Here is a 21,853-nt window from a genome sequence, read left to right as displayed (position 1 = left end):
TTCCCTCTCCTTTCCCTCCTTTCTCCTTCCTTCTTCCCTCCTTACTCATTCTCTCACTTATTTTTTTTTCCCTCCTTCACTTCTTTTTTGCTTGATCCCTCCTTCTTTGATTCCTTCTCTATCGGTTTCTTCTTCCTTGGTTTCTCACTACTTGGCTTCCCTTCCCTCAATTTTATTTTCCTTGGTTTTTCCTTTACTTTTCTCGGTCATACCTCCTCCCTGATTTATTTTCGGTTTCTCCTTGGTCGATTATTACTCCCACACTCGCGGAGCGAAAGCAGGTGTTTTGTTTTGATCGGCTTGCGCGCATGTACCGTGTGTGTGTGTGTGTGTGTGTGTGTGTGTGTGTGTGTGTAAGAAAAACAACTCAAACAGATTGATAATTCTAACAGGTTGATCCTGTTGTATCTAAGTTTGGTGTAAGAGTTGAGAGTTGGTAAATGAGTAACCTTTTCTTCTTGAAAAGAATACGTCAACTGTCAAGGTCACAGGGTTAGTGTTTGTTCAATCGAGACCAAACTTTGGGCATGGGTTGAGGGTAATACAAGAATAAAGTTATCCAGTTTTCAGAACAATCAGTTCGAGGTTAAAGCCGTAGGGCAGGGTTAAATTTCGACCTGTGTGTGTGTTTGTTAACAAAATAACTCACATAGTTTTGATCCTGTTATAACTAAAATTAATGCAAGAAATGCGGGTTAGCCTACAAGTAAACGTGTTTTTGAGAACAATAGTTCAAAGGCCAAGGTTACTTGACAAGATCAATCTACTTAGCTTTTTTTTTTTTTTAACGATTTAGATTATACATTCTGGAAGAACTGTGGATAAGGTATAGATACATGTCTTCGATTTTTACAACAATCAATCGAAGGTCAGGTTCACAGGGCAAGAACAAAAAATTCGGCCAGTGTGTCTGTGTGTTAAAATAACCAAGTCAGTTTTGATATGATTAGATCAGACTCGATGGATGAATTGAGGATCACTCAAGAGGCTAACATATTGTTTTTTAGAACGAGTTAATGGTCAAGGTCACATCGAAAGTTCAGTTTAAACAGTGTTCATCTCAGGAAAAAACAGAAATAAAGAAATTCCATTTTGAGAACAATTAGTTAATGGTCAAGGCTGCAAAGTAAGATCAACTTTCAACGTCGCTCAACAAACTAAACTCCAACAGTTTTGAACTTGAATTAAACCAGAGTTAGTGGGCCATAACCCATTAAACCACAAGACGTCTATTTGGCTGTGCGGCTATCACCCAGCGTAATAAATGGTATCCTGGGCTCCATGAAACAATTTGGCTTATTAATCAATGCAGAGTCATTCCTTGGATGATGGGCATCCTCACCTACATTATTCGTTCAGTCACTAATATATATCAACTATTCTTAATGCCCAGATTCAGATGATTTTTTTCTGTAAGGCATAACTCTGATTGAGCAGGGACTAACTCAGTGATGTATCTCGTTTTTCACGCAAATATCCCACCTGTCCACCTGGTGAGACTGATATGAATCTGTTCTGTTTCTAGTACACTACTTTTTTTTTTTTTTTTTCATTAGTGTCACTTACCAGCCACACATCGTTAAGTAACACTTTTCAAGCACTCTTCTCCTACAAAGAGCCCTCTTCACGCACTCCAGTCTCCTGAAACACTTCTGCCATAAACCATCCTTGTAAAAGTACTTTCTCTGCGACAAGCACTCGGTCCTGTAAAACACTACCTTATAACTTCTGTACAAGTTCCCCTTCTCACTTAAGCACTTCCTTGCCCCTCCCAAGCATAGCTTACATTACAAAAACAATTTTACCAACATTCCCATTGATCTTTCCCTTATCTCTCAGGCTTCTGTACTCTGTTCGTACCACTCTAAGCACTCGCTCCAAACTCAACCTCCTAAATATACAACTCAAGTAGCTCGGCTACACCACAACCGTATCCCCTGTACCCTTAATGGACCCACACGTACTCAACACCCGTTCCACACACACACACACACACACACACACACACACACACACAAGCAACTGCACTGAACACACACAAGCAACTGCACTGAACACATCTCACCCGCAAGCACGCAACTGGCACGCCAGTGGGCAAAGTATCACACGCTCTCTCCTCCTTGTGACGGCAGAAGGGATCAGAAGTACAAAATGAGACGCAGTAATGTATGTGTTGGAGAAGGTAGTGGGGAGGATTGCCATGGAATGAAAGACTTGTTAGACCATGCTGATATAAAGGAATGCAGGTTTGAGGATGAACTACTAGTGGACAAGATATACGTGAGGAAGATGGGTAATGGAACAAAGGACACCATATGGGTCAGAAAAACACTGCAAGTCCGACAAAGGGAAAGTGGATTATAATGAGACACCCACCGAAATGTATTACGATATCTTTATCTGTATCTGTCTATCTGCCTATCAATCTACCTTTCTATCTGTCTATCTATCGTTCTTTCTTTTCTTTCTTCCTTTCATTCTGTCTATACACACACATACACACACATGCATGCATACCTACACATAATTTCTCTCTCTCTCTCTCTCTCTCTCTCTCTGTATATATATATATATATATATATATATATATATATATATATATATATATATATATATATATATATATATATTGCCAGACGCCTTAATCCCATACGGGGTGGCCACAAACAAATCGCCTCCACGTCGCCCTGTCGCCCGCCATTTCACTGCTCTGCTCTCAGCTCACACACCCCTCCCTCATATATCTCTCCACTCCATCCCTCCGTCTCATCCTTGGCCTCCCCCTCCCTCTCTCCCCCTCCACCTCACTCGCATACACTCTCCTCGTCAGTCTCTCACTCTCCATCCTCTCCACATGGCCAAACCACCTCAATGTGTTTCTCCTAACGCTTCCTATTTCATCAACATCCACACCACAACGCTCCTTCACATCCTCATTAGAAAGTCTGTCTCTCCACGTGACTCCACATGCTCCTTTCAAATAACTCATTTCCATAGCTCACACTTTCGACTTGTGTCCCTCCAACAGCGTCCAAGCTACACTTCCATACGTTAGAGTTGGTATCACAGTACTGTAGTGTAGTAATTTTTTCACTTCCGTGCTCACTTCCCTGTTTCCAATCACTGCTTTCAAGGAACCAGCAACCTTTCTTCCTTGCTGTACCCTTTCAAGCACTTCACCCTCCAAACTTCCATTCTTACTCATCACACTACCCAAGAACTTAAACGTACTCACATTCTCCATTTCCTCCTCATCCACCTCACTGTACACTCGCTGACATCACTTCTCTCGAGGACCATAACTTTACTCTTCCCTACACTCACCTTTAGATTCCATTTCTTACACACTCTCCCAAACTTATCCATCAAGCCTTGTGTACCCCCCCTACAATATGTCTACCCCCGATGTATATATGCCCCCCCCTCAATGCATACATGCCTCCAATAAACTAGCTGACCTAGCACGCTTTCCCAGGGCCCGAGCCTGGGCGAAGGCGTTACTGCGTCAGTTCTGAGCAGACACTCAAGAAGGGCAGACTATTTTTGTCAGAGCTCGTAATAAACTCCTTAACTAGCTGTTTGTACACGGAGTTTCTGTCACCAAAGTATAGCAAGTTACATTTGGTAGCAGCGGTGTTTCGGACCATCAGATTCTGACCACCTCCTACACTATTTAGTGACACCAACATATACACGACGTCTCACATCTCACAGCCTCACCCCTCCTCAGTGCCTCTCGTGGTGTAATAACCGGCTGTGCCTCCAGGTGTACAATTTCTCTCACCAGTGCTCACCTCTCAAACAACCCCACCCACACACCTTGTTCCTGACCACAAGTGTCACCATCGCCGACCTACGCACCTGTTTCACCTGTTCCCAGCACCTGTTCCGAACTCATCATAAATCCTGCCCCCACGGTGCCACTTATCACTGTCTGCCCACCGCCATTCTCTGAATGTGCAACTCAACAGCTCTACACCTGCACTGTACCAACATCTGCCCTCACCCCCACCACCGGCCCCGACGCCGCCACACCCTGTCCTTACATGTAGTCTGCATTAAGTGAGCCTCCTAGGACCACAACTCCCTGCCGGTGACTCTTCGGAGCATCTCTTCCCGTCTCGACTTAAGCCCAGCGAGAAGTTCCGCCTCTTCTAAGACTCATAGATCATATCGCTCCAGTCTCGTCCCCAACCACTCTCATCTCCGACCAGCTGTCCCTCCAGCGACGCCCCGCCCCGCCCCGGCCCGCCCCAGCCCCGCTACGCCCAGCCACACCTGCACATCATACATCTCGTCAATCCCGTCTCTACTGTGTAACTATAGTATACCTTACCTTTCTATAGAGATTATCCTCGATTTTCTCTACAGATTGGATATTTTGTAAATATTCCATCCTGCCTGTTCAGTCCCCTTGTCTCTGGGGGCACACTGTGTGGCCCTGTCCGGGGTCTTTTTTGCTCTGCCTCTAGCAACCCTGCCCTTGGCGCTCGCATCCTTCACCTTCCGCACCCGGTTCTCATGTTCCATCGTGAGCTTGGCCGGGCCATCTCACTCTGCCCCTCCTCATCACAACACCGGTGCATTCAAGTGCCATTCTTCCTCTCAGCTCTTCATTTGTAGTAATAGCACTGCCATGGTGGTGTTATTGCCCTCAGGCCTATCATTCGGGGATGCACTGCGCACCCATATCATAGTTGTCACTGCTGTGTGTCTCAGCCTAAGAATGTCCTCTTCCTTTGCCATCCAGGTCTGGCTGTTCTACCACATTGCACTGCTATATATCTATTGACCTACCTAGTGTTGTATGGGGATTGTAGTATTTTTTTACTGATTTCCTGAAGCCATATCTGATAAAGGAAAGGGTTGGATGATGATGGTGGTTTTAATGTAGTGTTTTGTCTGGTTAGTACTTGGATGGGTGACTGCCTGGGAACACCAGATGCTGTTGGCATCCCTACGTGTTAAGTGGGGTTGGTGGAGGATTAGTGCCCCTCCCTGTAAAACAATTAACTCTGAGCCCTTGGCCACCCCGTTTGGGATACATGGCGTCTGGCAATGAATGAATGAATGAAACTTCCATTACCCCGTTTTCATCTTCACATACGTTATTTATAATCCATCTCATCCTTCGCCTTTTATTTAAACCCTCCATCCCCTCACCTTCATTCATTTTCACACCTACTCATGTACAGTATTACATTCTCTCATCTTTATATTATACATTTCCACCTACATATCCATCTTCATCCTTCATCTCATCTTCCATTAACCGCTTAACACCAGCCCTCTCGACCCGGAAACATCACCTGATCATACACCGTCTGCCGACTCTAACACGATCACTCACTTAAGAAGTGGCAAAGAGTACCACCGACCTGTACCTTAGACTCCCGTTTCACTTCCCGCAGAACCACTTACTTCCCATCCTACTCTCGTAAATCCAGATACCTCTTCCTCTACCCCTACCTCTACACTCCCTTCTTCTTCCTCTACTCCTTCCCCTATTGTTCACTCTCCTGCCTCACTTCATACCCCATCTTGCTCGCCCTTAACTACCACTACCTTCTCTCTCTCCCACTCCTCTCCTTCCACCACTTCCACACTTCCAGCCATGGCCACCCCTCCACAGTCTATCTATCTCGACGATGCCAATCGTCCCAAATTTACCGGCCAGGATCCAACTTGGTCTGTCTATGATTTCCTCAGAGAAGTCGAAACCAACATCTGCAATCAGCAGATTACCGATGAATCGCTCAAAGTAGCCTACCTCATGGGTTGCTTGCACCACGGCAAATCGGACATCGATCCGCGATCCGTGCAGGACATTTCGATAGCATTGATACATTTGCTGATTTTCGTATGGAACTCATCAGCCTTTGTTGCCAGCATTCAAATACCGCGTCTCTCATGGGATTCATTAATCTCCTAAACCAAATGGAAGAGGACTTGAGGGTCCCAGCACAACATGCCAAGCTCCGCGAAGCTGCCGCCGCCATGAAAGCAACTAGTAGCGAGATGCTCCAATTACTGGTAGGCATGAAATGGTTAGAACACAAAAATGGCGTTCCAGTGGTTTCACTCACCAACTTTGCTGACTTAATTGGTTACCTCAGATTCCTTCACTGGCTTACTCCTTCACAGCGAGAGCTAGCCTTGGAAATAGATTTCAATCCAGGAGATAAAATTTTTCAGGTCACTAAAGCCATTCATGAAAGAACAAGTTCGAACTACACACGTCAGGGCACCACCCAACCCTTGGCCTCCTCAGTCTGTCACACCTCCACTACCCCAGACCAATCTCGCTCCCGTCCCACCACACACGGCAGACCTGCCACGCATCGTTCTCCTATCACAGGTCGTGATCATTCTAGCGTCCGACAGAACAGACAATCTTCGATTCTTTGCTGGCACTGTGGTCATCCTGGACATCGAGAATCCAGTTGCGACCGTAAATACAGACGTTCTCATTCCCAAACCAGACAGCGTATGCCTTTCCGCTCCCGTCGTCCAAAATGCAAATACCACAAATCCAGCACAACTCACACCACTGAGGAATGTTGTTACCTCAACTGTCACCAGTCAGGGGAAGCGCCGCGCCCGTATTGGCCCAATATCACGTAGAACCAGAAACCCAACTCCCCATTCACCATGTTGGTCCCATAACATCCTCGGGTTTAGTCATTCTCGGATGCAGTCATGACATACCAACGTCATTCTTCTTGACCACAGGGTCTATAGTAAATCTGATCTCCGACAATTCCTTACATATTATTCAATGACATCACAACCACGTCAGTTTCCTAGAACCACCAGATATTCGCCTATGTGGTGTCGAAGGCTCAGAGTTTAGGGTTAAGGGAAGAGTCACCCTAGAAGTCAAACTACGCAGAGATTTGCCCACTATCCCAATTGAATTTCATGTCACTAATGACTTGCAGTATCTCGCAGATGCCGTTATTGGTTTCTCCACCATGGCACAACACTCCATTGCATTATTACCTGCCTGTGGTAGTATGGACATTTCTGGATTCCCAGTATACAGTATGGAATGTCCCCGTCCTGTTCTTACGATCAAATCAGTCCTTCAGTTACCTCCGCCCCTATCACTACCAAAAAGTCCAGACCAGCCCAAACCACCACCATCATCATCTGAGAATACAGAGATTGTTCCTTTACTGACTGCGAGCAAGGACATAGATTCCTCAATGTCTCCTGATACATCCTCTCAGCCTTCAGAAATGGCTCTTACCTCCTCTCCCGACAACACTATCGCTGACTCAGACATGTCTCAGTTACCTACCTCACACAGTGTGAATGATCTTCTCCAACACGCAGAGACGAAACGTGCAGTAACGAATACGTGCACAATTTTGTTACCGCATGAGTTCATCAAAGTCTCTGTTTGTGTTGCCAGTGCGAAAGAAGTAGTGGATGTACTAACACTACCTGAGATGTGTTGTGTGAATGGCTTGACTTATGAGTCAGCGTGGTGCACAGTCTTAGAGGACAGTTTATGCTACCTGTACTTGCTCAATGTCACAAATGCTCCACTAAAACTTAAAAGTGGTGTAAAGATTGGAGACTTCCCAGTATACCCAGCGGCCGTAAAAGTGTGCCAGGATTCCTCAATTCCTACTATTCAGACTGATGATAGTACGCCAATCGGTGTATGTACTCTACGGGATCTGCGCCGACATATTCACCCGATATGCTCTCACATCTCACTTGCACGGATTTCCCAGAAAATACGCCACAACTCCTCGACCTTCTGACCTCGTACAGAAACGTTGTTGCCTTACCCGGTGAACCGATGGGCAGAATAGACCTTGTCAAACATACGATTGAACTACTACCAGGAACTCAGCCAATTTACATACCAGTGTATCGATTTCCTCACAGCCAGAGAAAGAAGACAGATCAAATGGTACAGAACATGTTAGACCAGGACATTATTGAACCCTCCATCAGTCCATGGAATAGCCCACTTTTCTTAGTACCAAAGAAGGACGGCAACTTTAGACCAGTAGTCGACAATCGTAAGGTCAATTCTGTCACCGTTCCAGACCGTTTCCCGTTACCCGTCCTCACTGATTTGCTAGAATCCCTTGGTGAAAATAATGTAGTCTCTTCATCTTTAGACCTCCTCAGCGGTTACTGGCAGGTCGAAATGGAAGAGTCCTCTCGCCCAGTAACAGCCTTCAGCACCCCTTCCGGACATTTTCAGTTTCAGAGACTCCCTTTTGGTCTGACAAATGCTCCTTCCATGTTCATGCAACTTATCCATTCAGTCTTCAGTGGTATAATGGGACACTCTCTTTTTGCTTACCTAGATGATATCATTGTTGTGAGTAAATCCATCCCTGACCATTTTACCAAACTCCAGCAAGTCTTTGAACGCCTCCAGCTCGCAGGCCTGAAAATCAATCTCAGTAAATGTGACTTCCTGCGAAAGAAAATCAAATTCCTAGGCCATGTCGTAGATGCACAAGGCATTCATTCTAAAGAAGATAAAACTAAAGCGATTATTAACTTCCCAGAACCTACCACTACCGAAGCTGTACAAAGTTTCCTGGGTCTCATTGGCTATTATCTTAGATTCATACAAGATTATGCAAAGATCGCCACTCCTCTAACCCACTTACTCAAGCAGAATGTGCCCTTTGTTTGAACTAACGACCAGCCACAGGCTTTCCAAAAGCTAAAGACAGCTCTTGTAAATGCCCCTGTTCTAGAATTCCCTGATTATACCAAACCCTTCCTTCTCTGCACAGACACCTCAGGCACTGGACTAGTCGCACCCTTACAACCGCTGAACGTAACTACAGTGTCACAGATCTGGAAGCGCTAGCGGTAGTCTGGTCTTTGAAACATTTCAGAGATATAGTCTATGGTTATCCAGTGCATATCCAAACAGACCACCTTCCACTATGTGATCTATTCAAGAACCGCAACCTAACAGGTAGGCTGGCTAGATGGTCCGTCATCATCCAGGACTTCAATCCCACTTTTCAATATGTGCCAGGCAAGTTGAATGTAGTCGCAGACGCACTATCGCGTCACATAGCAGCAGCTATAACATCACTGCAGCCCGAAGTAACTGAAAACACTACACTAACATCAGAAGTTGCTCGAAACTTTCAGCGCCAAGACCCCATATGGTCCAAAGTCATTTATTTCCTAGAATCTGGCGATGCCTCGACCTTACCTACTCTGCCAGTATCACTAGATGAGTTCATGCTAGATGATGATCTCTTGTACAGGAAAACACTACTAAAAGGAAAAGACATGCCCAATCGTGAAGTACACCAACTTGTTGTCCCCACTGCCCTGATACCAACGGTTCTTCATATACTGTAGTTCATAATACCCCTCAGGCTTCCCAGCCAGGTAAAGACCAATGCTTGCACCAAGCACGTCTCAAATACTATTGGCCAACCATGCGCCGCGATATCAATGCCCACTGTGACTCTTGCCTCTCCTGCCACCGCCACAAAGGATCAACCGGCTTACCTGCACCGCTCTTACAATACCCAATCCCATCACAACCATGGGAAACTGACTCAATCGATCTCTTAAAACTACCTCTCACGGAATCCGGCGCTGAGTACTTGTTCGTAGCGGTCGACCACTTCTCCCGCTACTGTGTCCTCGTACCCCTCTCCGACAAGACCGCGAAGAGCGTTGCACGTGCCTTTGTAGATCACGTAATTTGCCCGTTCAGTACCCCTCGTACCATTCTTACTGACAACGGTACAGAGTTCAACAATAGCCTTCTCGATGAGATCTGTCGCCGCTTTCATATCAGTAAGTGCAATGTCGTGCCTAACCATCCGGCTTCCAATGGCCTTGTAGAACACCACAATCGAAAAATCTTAGAGTGCCTTAGACATCTAGGCTCCCATAGTTCGTCCTGGGATGACTGGATTCCCCAAGTGGCATCCTCAATCAATAGCTCCATCAATGCATCCATTGCCGAATCTCCTTTCTTCGTCCTCTTTGGTTTTGACAAGGACCTCCCATACTCTCTCTTATCCTCAAAGCCAGAACCCATCTACAACATGGATGATTATGTTAAACTAAAATTGTCCAACTTCCAGACAATCCACCAGTATGTCCAATCCACTTTGGCTTCCTCTCAGGAGGACATGCTGCAGCACCAACATAAATCTGCCTCTCCTATCATTATCAATGTAGGCGATCTTGTCTTTGCTCATTCCCATACGCGTTCCTCTAAGTTGGATGACAAATTTACAGGGCCCCACCGCGTCCTTACTCAACAAGGCAACAAATTTCACCTCCAGGACCTGTCCACTAAGGACACCAGATGGGTCCACGTCGATGACTTAAAGCGAGCACGCCGTGGCCTCGTGTTGGAAGAGTCACTTACACAACCTCCTGACCCCCCTTTCCCTCCACACATCCCTCAATCTCCTCCATCTCCACCTATCCCTCAGTCTCCTTCATCTCCACCTATACCTACTCATTCATCAACCAATCAATATTGGTCCAAACTGCACTCTGACCATCAACCTCTTCAGGACCTCTCCCATTAACTCTACCCTGATTTTCTAGGTACGATGTTAGCGATCTACCTGCTGGCAGTGCTGACCCTCCTGGGGTCTGGGTCGGGTCAGGACGATGGTGGAGTATGTCCTGGATCCTTGGTCAGCTTAGGAGATGAAGTAGTCTCCCTGCTACGATCTTTCACCCCTGGCCGACGTAGCCATTGCCCTACCTGCCTACGCGCACCAGCTCCACGGAATCAAGACCCATCTCACGGCCATCATGGGGACACACAACCCAAATCAGTATCTCTATAACCTTTTCCTACCACTCTCCTGGCAATTGCAATACATAAGTAACAAATTCACTGAGCTCAATGACACATTTTCCATTCAGACACCCGTTGATTGTTCTCATGTGAAACAAGGTCTCTTCGACTTCGGAGGTGAGATTCTAAGTGGCTTGTTTGCCGTTGCTACAGCCCGTGACATTTCTGGCTTCAAATCTGATCTCGCTCATTTAGCTTCAGCCCCAGAATCCCAACGCCGAGTCATCAAAATCCAACACACTATGTTACAGAAGATTACGGCCCACTTAAATGAAGTAACATCCACTCTAAACAACTTCACCGATATCTTACAACAACACCTTTCAGATCTCAATGTTATCTCTCAGTTCTTCTACCTCAAACTCAACATGGATAATCTCCAACTGGTCATTGACTCTCTCCTGCCTGAAGTCTCTACCTTGGTGTGTATCCTGGTCGATGCTATAAATGGACGTGTCACTGCCGACTTAGTACCTGTCTCAGCTCTCCGTTCTGTCCTGGAATGGGCTCACTCCACCTTCGGTCAATCCCAGGTCCTCCCCTACTCCTCCCTCGAATATTATTATCCTCTTTTCGAAGCCACTCTTCTCACCAAATACGTCGTCGTCCATATTCCTCTCCGTTCTGCCATAACCTTTAACCTTTTCCACATCATTCCATTCCCTTTCCACCTCAACAACTCCTTGTTACAGGTATCTGTTCCTTCAGAATATTTCCTCCTCTCCCATGATCATCTTTCAGTTGCCTTCCTTTCTTCCACAGACCTCCAGAAATGTTCCTCCCTTACTCCGACCTCTTGTCTCTGTGCTGCCCACCTTTTTGCTATCTTCCCTAGCAGCGCTACACCCTGTGAGTCTGCTTTAGTTCGCAACCATTGCATCTACTCGGCCTGTTCTTTTGTCCCAGCTCCTGAACTCCCGGTCCACCATGCCCAGCTCAACCATGTCCAGTACTTCTTCTTTGCTGTTCCCATCTCTGTCACAATCATGTGTCCTGGTTCTTCGGTTCGATCCGTCCCCGCTAGTGACCTCTACAAAGCACCAGACTATTGTACCGTCAAATCAGAGTCCGTCATCACTTACGCCACTCGCTATCACCAAGCTGTCCGTAAACACTCCTATGACATCTTTCAACCAATCGACATGCCCTCAACCCTGCCATCTGCCAACATTACCGTCACCTCCCCTAACTTGCGCATGCTAACATTCCTCAATGACAATGACTTCATAATGGATCAATTTTCTCTGGCCGTCAGCCGTTCATGGGTTCATCCGACAGTTGTGTTTCCCCCTGTGGTTATCGCTTTCATAGGTTTTCTACTCAGCATATGTGTAGTGCATTGTTGTGTCAGGAAAATGGAACGCCGACTCCAAGAAGTCGCTATAGGCATAGTACACCCTACACATGATGTAGAAACTCCCCGTACTTAGTGCCCTCACATTCAGTGACTACCAATGCCATCTCACAATTAACCAAACTGTGAACAGAACTCTTCCTACTAGAAAATGATGATATTTCTTTAATGCATTGTTGAGTGACAGTGTATCCTACAGAAACTAACAAAAAAAAAAATGAAAGAAGAAAAACAAAAAAACATCATATCTACTCCTTGTTTATCATGTATCAAGATATTATTGTATAATCCCCATTATGTCTATGTATAACTTCGACCCTTACTGGGCACATACCTATCAATTAATCCTTGTATATCTTATATGTATATATCCTTCTAATTAACTCCCCTAAACATGACCATGTCTCCCCTACTGCCCCTTTATCATACTTATCCCTTGTACAAACCTCCCCGACCCTGCCTTAGTAATATAATCAAACACCATATAACTCTTGGTGTCAGGAGACACCATCTCAGCTACCCGGGGGAGTAGTGTACCCCCCCCTACAATATGTCTAAACCCGATGTATATATGCGCCCCCTCAACGCATACATGCCCCCACTAAACTAGCTGACCTAGCACGTTTTCCCAGGGCTCTAGCCTGGGCGAAGGCGTTACTGCGTCAGTTCTGAGCAGACACTCAAGAAGGGCAGACTATTTTTGTCAGAGCTCGTAATAAACTCCTTAACTAGCTGTTTGTACACGGAGTTTCTATCACCAAAGTATACCAAGTTACACTTGCAGCTCCCATTTGTCTTCACTTAACAACACAGCAACAATTCAAGAGTCAGGAAGTACCGAATCATCATCTACCGACAAGACTGAAGACGGAATGAATGATCAACTGGACAATCGCACACCGCCCAGAGACACGAGCAGAGTGGATTCAGATCTGGCCTTACCCAAACCCATTCGGGAGACAGTGAAAAGGCCTAGGAGACCACAGAGCAAAAAATAGAAAGTCCACGGAAGGTGTAGTCGTAAGTAATGGTGGACTTTAATTCAGGTTTCATTTTTCCGTTTGTAGACTTAGATGACAGAGACTTCTTAAGGTACTTAAACAACAATGAAAATTCTCTAGCACTAGGTTTGAACGAACTAGTATGTGATTATTATCCTTCTGATTCTATAAACCAAGCTATAGATAAAATTAAAAGTGAAAATTTCAAAATATTATCACTTAATACAAACAGTTTACCAGGAAAGTTTGATATTATTCTGGAAGAATGTGAAATGTTTTTTCGAAAGGAATTTAATGCAATTGCATTTTGTGAAACGAAACTAACGTCGAGCATCGAACACCTGTACTCCATTCCGAATTATACTATGTTTACTAACAATGTGTCCCGAAATAGTGGGGGACTGGCGCTGTATGTATTGTCTTCTCATCGACCGATTGAGCGGCATGATTTGAAAAGAAAAGAACACTATATTGAAACATTATTTGTCGAAATTAAATCTCACACTAAGAGCATCATAATAGGAGCTCTTTATAGAAGACCTCAAAGCAATGCTGAACAGTTTTTAGACTCGCTGAACCACCTTCATGATGTAATAGAAGGGGAATAGAAAACCTGTTATTTAATGGGAGATTTTAACATTGACTTAATAAAACATGCAAATTACAAACTAGCCTCAGATTTGATATCAATAATGAATAGTAAATTCTACTATACAGTAGTAATACATCCTACTAGAGTAACCTGCCAGTCAGCTACATTAATCGATCAAATCTGGACTAATAACATTAGTAGAAATATAACTAATGGTATATATGTTTGTCATATCTCAGACCATTTTCCCATATTTTCCGCGTTTTCACTGAATATAAAGCCTCCAGACAAGAAAATAATAAAAAGATATAGGGATTTCACGGATGACAATATAGAAATTTTAAAACAAGAACTAATAAAAGTAGATTGGTCTTGCATTTATAAGACCAGCAATTTCGCAACCTGCTTCGATTTCTTTTATCAGAATTTTATAACCATTTTCGAAAAATGTTTCCCAGAAAAGACAATTCACATAAAGCAAAAATATAAGGATAAACCATACATAACTCATGAAATTAAAGCTATGATTAAAGAACGCAACCGCTTACAACGTAAATATCTAAAGAAACCGATTACATATGGTGACATATACCGTAAAGTAAGAAATAAAGTAACCCAATCAATTAAGACTGCTAAAGGAAATTATTATAAAAGTAAACTAGCAACCTCGGCAGGGGACTCTAAAAAGACTTGGAACATAGTAAATTCAGTATTAATGAGGAGAGGGCACACTGAGCTTAATCATGCAGGAAATATTACTGCTAATTCAATCAATGACTATTTTACCAATATAGGTAAAGAATTAGCAAAGAATATTACCCAGACTCAAACTAAGTTCCAGGCATATCTTCCTGAACTTCAGATAAATGAGCTTACTTTCAGGGAAGTCACTACTGACGAAATCAATAAAGTTGTTATGAATATGCGTGATTCAGCCGCTGGGCATGACAATATTCCTGTGAAGGTGCTGAAGAGGTCTATAACAATTTTGTGTCCTATTTTAACTCATTTATGTAATTTGTCTTTTGCTACTGGAATCTTTCCTGATCAGTTGAAGTTAGCGAGAGTAATACCAATACACAAGTCGGGCCCTCGTGATACACCTGAAAATTATAGGCCTGTTTCGGTCCTGCCTTCTTTAAGTAAAATTATTGAGAGGCCAGTCTGTGACAGATTAATTGATTTTCTAGAAGAAAGAGGTATGCTCTCCGATGATCAGTATGGGTTCCGTAGACGGAGATCCACACAAGATGCTCTTTTGTCTTTCACGGATCACATTTTGTCAGCCTTTGATAAAAACGAGTTCACTATAAGTCTGTTTCTGGATTTAACCAAGGCTTTCGATACAGTGGACCATACAATATTACTTGAGAAATTGACACACTATGGTATTACAGGGAAAGCACTTGACTGGTTCCGGAGTTATCTGGCTAAACGTAAACAATTTGTTTATTTTAATAATCAAACATCTTCCACTACTGAAATAAATGTAGGGGTGCCACAAGGCTCGATCTTAGGGCCTGTATTATTTTTAATCTACCTCAACGATATCACAAACGCAACAAAAAGGTTAAAACATGTACTATTTGCTGATGACAGTACTTTCTACTTAAGCCACAGTAATATAAACGCTCTTACAAATACCTTAACTGAAGAAATATCTAAGGTGGTACAGTGGATTTCAGCCAATAAGCTAACATTAAATATAAATAAGACTTACTTTATTGTATTCCACAGACATAAGAAAATAAATCACAGTGTTCAAGTAGTTATCAATAATAACAGCATTAAAGAAGTAACAGAAACCAAATTTTTGGGTATAGTATTAGACAATAAATTACTGTGGAATAAGCATATCATCCAAATTAGAAATAAAGTATTAAGGTACTGTGGCATTATATATCAAACAAGGAATAAATTAAACAAACAGTCAATGATTTTGATATATTATTCATTAGTGTATACTCATTTAGTATATTGTCATGCAGTGTGGGGAGCGGCAAGTAAAACAGCTCTGAAACCTTTAGAAACAGCTCAGAAGCAAATCATGAGGGCAATCGAACGAGTAGGCCGCTACGAGCATACGAATGATATATTTTATAATAATAACATACTTAAGATGAAAGAAATCAATGAACTGGTATGTGCAGTATATGTGTATAAATGCATTAATGGACTTGTTTACAATAACTCATTCTTTGTACCCACTCCACCTACAAGATACCATTATAGAAATACAGAACGTTTAGTTGTACCTTTCATGCCGTCTTTACAATCTCAGAGTAATATTAGGTATCATGGTGCAAAAATATTCAATTCCCTGCCAGACGACATAGAAAAAAAAAACTACTGTAGATAACTTTAAAAGCAGTCTAAAAAAGTACCTCATAAAATCATATGTAGCTCGTAATCCCGTACAACATTCTCAACAATAATTAGTTATCAAAAGCCAGTAAATAAAATTAATATAGCTGACAATCAACATAACAAGACTTGAAACTATATATGTTTATATATGTATATATGCGTGTGTGCGTGTGTGTGTGTGTGTGTATATGTATATGTATATGTATATGTATGTATTTATTGCCTATTGCCTCTCAGTGTCCCAGAATAATCCAATGATGGAAAACATTTATATATATATATATATATATATATATATATATATATATATATATATATATATATATATATATATATATATATATATATATATATATATATAAAATATTCACTGGCTCTTATAAGATGAAATTTTTCATCAAAGAGCTAGGTCATATCTTGTATACTAGGAATTTTCTGTAACTGTATTTCTATGGACCAAATAAAAAGATTATCTATCTATCTATCTATCTATCATCATCTGCATACAAAAGTATAGAGAGAGAGAGACAGAGAGAGAGAGAGAGAGAGAAGCCGCATTGTTTGTTTGTTTATTTTTGTCCTCAATCACGCCCAAACCAAGGACCAGAGACTCCCATTTCCACCTCCCTTCTCGTTGCCCTGTTAGGTTAATCCCAAAGATCTTGAAATATAAACAACGGAGTTTTATTAGAGGAGAACTGTACGGATGTACCCCGTTTGGCATCCAGCCTCCAACTGCACTACTGAGAGAGGGCGAGCGTAGGAAGCCGGTTGCTTGCTTGCAGTTTTATGAAATTTGCTGATATAAGCTGTAGTGGTCACGTACCCAGGTTTAAAGTCTTATGAATGTATGGTTATACACAGTAGTCACAATAATATAGTATGGTTACACGCAGACCCAAACATAATCTAAATTAGGGTGACCCAAGGTTGGTTTTAGGGGGGTCAAAATGCAGATCTGGGTCATCAGAGGTCACCAGTTGAGTGTTCACCTTATTGGCCCGAGCAACGCCGGGTATTCCTGCAGCCCAATTTTTGGTATGAAGTCTCACATGACCTCCAGTTCGGACATAGACTATGTGAGGTTGACCTCCGAGGTCATTTGAGGTCACTGGTAATACACGCACGAACGACTGGACCCAGCAGCCCAATTTTGGGTATGGAGACTCACATGACCTCCAGTTCGGACGTAGACTATGCGAGGTTGACTTCAGAGGTCATTCGAGGTCACTGGTCGGAGATCATTTGAGGTCACCGGTAATAGTTAAAAAGTGCGCACAAGTACTGTGCGTTAACCTGCGAAAGCTGAAATAAAAAGTTACTGGACCTCTTATAATCCCTCTTCAGTAGCATAAAAGGTATATGGTCTTTCTGGAGTAGGAAGAAAAACTGAACTAAAACAAATAGGATTATAGTGTTCACCTTAATGGCACAGCAACGCCGGGGACCCCAGCTAGTATATCTATATATGTATCTATCTATCTATCTATATATATATATATATATATATATATATATATATATATATATATATATATATATATATATATATATATATATACTGTATATATATGTCAAGGGTATAGGCAAGATATTTATCTAATAGACACTATGTAGAAAGTTACTGCAAGTTCTGCAGTGTATATTTTCTTTAGTATATTTTCTTTACACCTCAGGAGTGCCTTTGTCTCGTCTGGCAGGTTGTGTATGATTTCGTCGTAGTTTGTTCCGTCCATTTCATTTCTTGCTACATCGCGATTTCAGGTCCCTCAGCCCTTCTTCAGTAGCCTTGGTAGACAGATGTTTGTTCCTTTGTGACTGAGATAAGAATGCGCTGAGCAGGTGAGGTGGGCACTATTCAGCCTGTGTCTTGGATCGGATGCCTGCGTGTTGTCAATCGTTATTGCAAGTTATATTTGGGATTTGGCCCGCCGTAAGCCTAGCAGGGCTTGGATATCTTCCGCTTATGTATTGAGTTTGAGGTTTCTTTGATATAAAGTTCTAGCTAGGGGAGGAATCTTACATCTTCACATATAGTTAAAATTTCTGTATTTTCTTCAAAAATTTTCCTTGTAAGGCAATCCATGTTCCTGTTTAAGGTGGTTTTTAGGTGCTCCAGTTGTAAGGTGGTAGCTCAGGCCTCGATATGATTTCACGGTTGTCATGCCCACGTAGGCAGAGGGGAGAGCTTCACAGATCCGGGAAGAGAGTTTCGACACTAAAAGTCATTTATATATGGAGGTATTCCAGTGCAACATTCCACCCAAGAATCACGGGCCTGGCTTAATAATCATCAGAGCCTTAGAATTTCGCACGCATTGTCTGTAGCCTCTCGGTATAAGCCATTTCCAACAGTTTGCTCGTATGCTAAACACAGCTGTCTAGCCATGTCACCAAAAACTTCCGTTAAACTAGTGTTACCCAGAATTCAGTTTCTATGCGTTACCTAAATATGATAATCTAAAGTTGCTGTCTGCCGCTCGAAATAACTGTAATTGTAGCACAGCGTTTTTGCTAATCATGTTGTTATTTATGCCTGAAAATAGCTTGTAGAGGATGTAGTGAAGAGAAGTCGATAATAATTTTTACTAGTTATCTTCCAGCTCCGCCAATGATGTTCTCTTGAGATTGACTGAAAAGGAGGTGTCGACGTGGCAGCCAGAAGACGTGGTGAAGCAGTTGTCTCCGAGGGGAAGTTTGGGGCAGGCGAGTAGTTATAAAGTCAGGCAAGAGCTGATGATAAGGTGGAGGAAAAGATAAAAGGGGTGGGGAAGGAAGTGAAGGAAGTTCAGGGATGGGGAGATGTGTGAAAAGGTAGAGAGAGGAAGGGAAAAGGTGGGTGTGAGGGAGGTTTACAAGCGGGAGAGGACGTGTGACGCAAAAGGGGAGGAATTAGAAGACTGTGATTGGGTGCAAGGAAGTAAGACGGGAAGGAACGGTAGGGAGGAAGCGGGGCGTGAGCGATGAATAGTCGACAGGATACGGAAGCTGGAGTAGAAAGAGAGGGGACGAGGGGTTTGAGGTAGAAAAAAAAAAAAGATACGGAAGAAAATGTGGGAATAACTTTGGGAGAGGAAGAGCAATGTGTGACGCTGTAGAGAGAGGCGAGAGGAAGGGGAGAGGAAAGGTCTAGGAGAGGAATATGGTGTGTGATGGAGGTAGGGTGTGTGTGAATGAAGTCGAGAAGGTGCGAAAGAAACCGGTGATAGAGTGAAGAGCAACGAGTGGTGGAGAGGGGAAAAGGAAGTGTGGGAGGCAGTGGCATGGAAGGGGATGCCGGAAACATGAAGAAGGTGGGAGGGGTACACCTGGAGGAAAGAATGTATGAAGCTGAACGAGAACGGAAGGGGACTAAAGGGTAAGAAAGGTGTATAAGGGATGGTCTTGCTGCTCGCAAGGAAAAAGAATGCAGAAATAGTATTGCCTTACTTTTTACGTAGCATCGCATCACGGAATTTGGAGGAGGGAGAATGAGAAGACAGGAATGTAACGTTTTGGGGAAAGAAATAACACACACACACACACACACACACACACACACACACACACACACACACACACACACACACACACACACACACACACACAGATAATGAGAGAGAAAGAAGAATAAAACAGGCAGATATAATTTGACGGAAAAAAATAAAAGGAGACAGGGAGACAGACACAACAGAAAAAATATGGAGCAGACAGCTAAGCACCCAGAGAATCAAAGAAAGGTAGCCTGAGAGACAGAGATATGTAAAAAGACAAGCAGGCAATCAGACCAACCAGCGAAACCAGCAAGCCCGTAGCGAGAGTCAGTGTGCAGCCTCCCCAGTATGAGATTGCACCAACCAGCTGGGAATACCCGGGTGGTAACCACGTGTTACCTACGAGTCAGCAAGTGGGTTAGCGGAGAGTTAGTACCACTTCTTGTAAAACATCTCACTCAGAGACAAACGACCATCCCTCTCGAGATTGTGGTATCTGGTAATAGACAGAAAAACCTCTGTAAAAATTCCTACCGCATATAGTGACATTCCATTCTGACTAATAGTAAGTGCATAGTGACAGCATAGAAAGATGTTTCTTATCGCACTGTCTCTCTTAATTATCCTCTTGTATCATTAAACTCATTACAAAAAATTTTTTGTGAAAGCCCAGACTTAAAAAGTCACACACACACACACACACACACACACACACACACACACACACTCTGCACTTACCCCAGTCTTACACACACACCAACAAATACTGTATTCCAGCAATGTTCACCATGAACTGAACCCTCCTCTAGTTGGCCAGTACCCCTCGAAGGTGACCTTCCATTCACCTCTAGCCATCACCGTCCAACAGCGCTTTACTTTTTAACTTTTTAGCCAAACACCCTGTTTTATCGCACCTCTCGTTTCTGTTCATTGCCTCACCTGCACATGCGTTCATGCCATGTAGGGTACGTGTAGTCTCTCTCTCTCTCTCTCCCTCTGCATATAGATAGATAGATGGATAGATAGATAGATAGACAGATAGATAGATAGATAGATAGATAAATAGATAGATTGATAGACAGATAGACAGATAGATGTAGATAGGTGGACAGATAGATTCGGTACATATATATATATATATATATATATATATATATATATATATATATATATATATATATATATATATATATCATCTCATCAGCCTTTTGAGTGTCCACTGCAGGACCAGCCTATCCCAACCGAACTGGGGACGATACAGCCAATGTATCTATACCAAGTGGCTTAGGCTGTCTGGTAGAGATTGTATGTAGGGTGAGCAGTGCTTGTAAGTGTATTGTAGTGTTGGAGTGGCATTGGGTGTGTGTGTAGTCTGTGAACCAAGTGTAATCGGTCCGTGCCGATTGGGTGCAAGCATACTTTATGGAATATATATATATATATATATATATATATATATATATATATATATATATATATATATATATATATATATATATATATATATATATATACCTGTATATACAGGGTGGGCCAAAAGTTACTTTACTTAATATTGTTTGATTACCACAGTTATGGATGGAAGATGGTGCACCTCCTCATAATGGTAGGAATGAGCCAGAATTACTCGGCAATATTTTCGACACATGGGTTGGAAGAAGGGGTACTGTTGAGTGGCCTCCAAGGTCACCTGACCTAACGCCATGTGACTTTGCAGTTTGAGCGATGATAAAAGGGAAAGTTTACAAGACAAAGCCTGGAAGTCTTCAAGAACTGAAAAAAATAATAATAATAATAATAACCGCAGAATTTGTCAACTTGAAAAATTACAAATTTAGATGAATTTGCCAATCTGAGTCTTTGAGGTGTCAATTCCGTTTAGAGTAGGAATTAGGTCATTTTGAACATTTGATTTACAGTAACTTTTTATTTTATTTTACTTGATGTACACTTAATTTAGTTGAAATATTATTGGTGTAAACTTTATTTAGTTCAAAAATGTTGCTAATAACATATTATAACTTTTGGTCCATCCTATAAAGAGAGAGAGAGAGAGAGATTTGATTTGACCCCAATGGGGCTAGTTTATTGGACACCCCACACCTCATCCTGTGAAGGGGCAGCGTCAAAAGAATATATAGATACAGTATCATACAAAGAATTTAAAAGGGGTATCCAAAAGGAAGCAGTATCTCAGCGAGATGCATCCCTATCTGCATTACAAAAGCCTTA

The sequence above is a fragment of the Coenobita brevimanus genome, chromosome 100, assembly GCF_032717465.1.
Source record: "Coenobita brevimanus isolate Jiangsu-jjx chromosome 100, ASM3271746v2, whole genome shotgun sequence".
Lineage (NCBI taxonomy): Eukaryota > Metazoa > Arthropoda > Malacostraca > Decapoda > Coenobitidae > Coenobita > Coenobita brevimanus.
Note: the sequence above shows the minus strand (reverse complement) of the source record.